The sequence below is a fragment of the Microtus ochrogaster genome, unplaced genomic scaffold (assembly GCF_000317375.1).
Source record: "Microtus ochrogaster isolate Prairie Vole_2 unplaced genomic scaffold, MicOch1.0 UNK4, whole genome shotgun sequence".
Taxonomy (NCBI): Eukaryota; Metazoa; Chordata; class Mammalia; order Rodentia; family Cricetidae; genus Microtus; species Microtus ochrogaster.
In genome coordinates, this window is record NW_004949102.1 from 689,247 (window position 1) to 693,532 (window position 4,286).

The window sequence follows — 4,286 nt, forward strand, 5'->3', positions numbered from 1 at the left end:
ATCTGTATTCTGTTCTGGGGATGCAGATAATGGAGGAACAGAGCTGGCTACTACAAGCTGTCCACACAAAGGCTGTGTGACATGCAAATGTGTATGAATTTATGTGCTCTCTCTCTCTCTATATATATATATATGTATATATATGTGTGTGTGTGTGTGTGTGTGTGTGTGTGTGTATTCTTCTAATGTTGATTTTAGAGTAAAATCTCAGGACACAATTCAACAGCTCTTTCTCTCGCCTTCCTCATGTCCTCCCAACCTCTTTCTCCTTTTCCTAATGTTTTCTTTCCTTTTCCAACTCCTTTCATTTTCTCCCTCCTCTTTAACCCTGTCTTTAGAGAAGACAGGAGGAGCAAAATGTCCAGAAACATTTCTGCAAAATGCCCCCATCTCATGTAAAAAAAATGTCTTTCATTGCTCTGTGCTCTGTGTTTTTCTTATTGGGAAAGGAGAAGTAGGAACTGAATGGGAAGAAAGAAAAGAAGAAAAAGTAAAAAAAAAAGAGTAGAAAGATTAAATATCATAGTGAGAAAGAAGAGAAGGAAAACACACTGGGAAGGAAAAGACAATGGTTGAGTAGTGAATGAGACCCAAGGAATCTGATGAAATCCAGAGGAAGTATGAGAACAGAGGATGGTCATCAGCTTCCCTACCCCACCCTGGTCTTTGTGGCTTCCCTTTTACTATCTTTATCTTCATTACATTCATTTATTAAATTTCTTTGATTTCTCCCTGCCCATCTCTCCCCCTCTCCCTCCCTTCTTTCTTTCCTTTTATCTTTAGTTTTTGTTTGTTGCTGTGCTACACAACTGAGTCACACCCCTATGTATCATTTCTTTATTTTTTTAAAACTAATTTCTAAAATACACTCTGCCAATGTAGAATATAAATTAGGAATATTATTAAAGAAAGAAGGCCAACCAGGTGGTGGAGGCTCACAACTTTAACCCCAGCACTTGCAAGGCAGAGGCAGGCAGTTCTCTGTGAGTTCAAGTTCAGCCTGGTCTACAGAGCTAGTTCCAGAAAAGGCTCCAAAGCTGCACAGGGAGACCCTGTCTCGGAAAAACCAAACAAACAAACAAGAAAGCACAGACCCCAACCTGTGAATAGTTCTAGAAAGAGCAGCAGGCTGCGTTCCTGCCTGGATCCCAGCTAGCTTACCCCCGAAATAATAACACACAAATTGTATTCATTTAAACGCTGCCTGGCCCATTATTTCTAGCCTCTTATTGGCTAACTCTCACATCTTGATTAACCCATTTCTAATAATCCATGTAGCACCACAGGGTGGTGGCATACCGGAAAAGATCCTAACCTACATCCATCTTGGGTCGGAGAATCATGGGGTCTGACTCACTTCCCTTCTTCCCAGCATTCTGTTCTGTCTACTTCACCCACCTATGTTCTGACCTATCAAGCCAAGCAGTTTCTTTATTAATTAACCAATGAAAGCAACACATACAAAGAAGACCCACCTACATCAAATAGTCTCAAACCAGATCACCTTCCTCCAAATACAAATTTTCCCTCATGCTAAGCACTGTGCAATCCTTCCTGTACCACTGAAGATGGTGTAATGCTCACTTGTAGTTTTGTTTTTTTTTTTAGTCTTGTTCTTTCTTTTCAATCTTAAAAATAAAGCCAAGGATATTCTTATTTTTTACAACTTAAGTAAATAGAACTTAGAACTTAACATTTCTGTTAGATGCAATCAGATATCTAATAATTGTATTTTCACACTCTAAAAAGCTGAAATTATTTCCTTATTTTTTTTTCATATTTTTAAAAAATTTCCTTGTGGTTCAGCGTGGGTTAATCCAGTCTAAACTAATAGTTTGTCTGTCTTCCTCCTCCTTCCCTTCTTCCCTTTCCTGTGGAGATTGTTTACTTAACAGTAGAGACCCTTCCTAATCCCTCAGCACAAAGGAAGTGGGTGTCATTTCCTGAGGGAGAGACTGAATTATTTCTAGTGTTTAAACACTAAGACCCGTCTGTCTATAAATACGAGCTGTGATCCAGGTAACCACAAGGACGTCCCCCATGCTTTTAGAGTTGTTTAACCAAGCAATTGACTGAAATGGAGATTTTCAGATGGCAATGCATACATTCTGTTCCTCGTGACTTCTACCCCAGTTTATAATCTGCTTCTCACTCTTCTGGTCACCCTGCTCCTCCTCCACAGAGATGGAGAGAGAGGGCTAAAGATTCTTTTGTTCCACTAGGAATACAAACATGGGAAATAATTTTTAAAGCATATGACTAAAATATTAATGGAGAAGTGTGTGTGTGTGTGTGTGTGTGTGTGTGCGTGCACATGTGTATGCATGTGTGTGAGAGACTATTGTTCTAAAGAAGTAAACTGAGATAGCTCAAGGGTGTGTGACATTAGGAAATGCGGTTGTATTAATAATACCCTTGCTACAATTTGAAAAAGCAAATTCTAGCTGGGGAATAAAATCCAAACATCCAAAGCTCATCTCAGCTTTCGCATATAAAATATTTATGTTTCAGCAAAAAAGCAAATCTTTACCTGACCTTTCCACCTGGCCTTCTCTGCTTTCGCTTCCATAAGACCGTATTTGGGAAATTTTTTTCTCTTGGAAAGCTGAAAGAACTAAGGCTCTTCAAATATCTTACACATTTCACGTGTTTTCTCTCCTTAAATGATTGGCTGTGCAGGCCAGCCTGCTCAGGCTCCCGGAGATCATGAGCCTCAGACAGACCCACTTGTAACCCACTACAAGGAAGGGCTGTGGTGTTACAGAACAAAGAGGTGTTCTTTGTCACACCTCCCCCTCTGCAGAAACAATGAAACTGCTCTTGCCCCTTTTTCCGATATCAGCACAGCCAGCAAGGTTAGCTGCCAGGTAAAAGTGGATTTGTAATTCTAGACAATATATTGAGTCACTGTTTCCCCTTGTAAAATCATGAACATTGAGAATCCGAGCTTTGTATGTCCTGGTTGAGAAGGAGAGTCGATGTGGTAGGCAGAATCTGGTGGCTTTAGGAGTTAGAAGGGGACAAAGAGTTACAGAGCAATAGAGAAGATTCCTGCAAATCAACGCAAGCTGAAATATACAGACCAGTTTCCAAAGAAGTCTGTGTTTCAGAAGCAGCAACAATGTGGGAGGAATGGCCCTGTTGCAGAGGAGCAGACTGTATAGTCCCATCAGATGTAACTGAGGAGAGAAATGGAGACACAGAAACAACGGAAGATAAATGGCAAAGGATGCAGGCCTGAGGGACCCTGAGAATTAGTCTTGGTCAGGAAAACTTCCTTTCTGCTTTTACTTATTTTTCTCTTTCTCCTAAGCTGTCCCTGAACCCCTTCAGATTATGTGAGTAACATGTATTCATTATCAAAACCTTGGAAAATGCAGAAATGTCCAACAGGAAAAATGAAAATCGTTTGCAGCCTACAATTCAGACAACAATACCGTTACTTGAATACATTTTCTTCTTAATCTTTTCTCCTTGGCTTTTATCCCTCAACATATAGTTTTAGTTTTTATCCAACTTCTACATGTGTAAGACACTAAGAGAACAATATTTTTTGTGAAGTCTGTTAGGAAAAAATGATTCTTGACAGCTTTAATGAGTTCTTTTGATATCAGCCCACGTGGCTCTAAGAAACATGATCATTTTGTCTTTTCAAACTTCTGTTTTACCCATGATCTGTTGAGAGGAAGCGGCGGTTACTAAGCTATGGTTCTTTAAATGAGAATACCATGACTTTTATACAACCTTAAAACTAACATTTGTCAAACTTAGTGATTTAAGGTCACAGTTTAGTTTCGTATTTCTCTTGTTTCTGTAAATTGCCTGAGCAACTTCCTGGGTCTAAAAGGACAAGGCCCGAGGGCAGCAGGTTGATGCACATGTCCTACACCACTGCTGGTCTGTTGATCAGCCAGCTCAGTTCCTAGACAATGGTGCACTATAGCTCTTCAGGGACACACAGAAACATAATTTATTAGGAGATTGTCTACCACAGAGATCTTTTATTTTGGTTTTGTTTTGTTTTTAGATATTTCCTGTGATCTCCTTCTTTTTATCTCCAGTTAGAGCTTTGTTTAAATACCTAGACACTGGTCAAATGTCTGAAAGTGCATCCAGTGCTCTTAGGATATAGGGCTAAGAGACAGACTGGAAGCTCATGGGTCATATAGAGTTTATTGAAAAAAGAGTCACTCCAAGAAGGCCCAGCTAGGCATTGGTCTAGTGGTCCTGGGAAGCACTATGACTTGCATTGTCTGAAAGATATGAACTTGACTGATGGTGCTCTT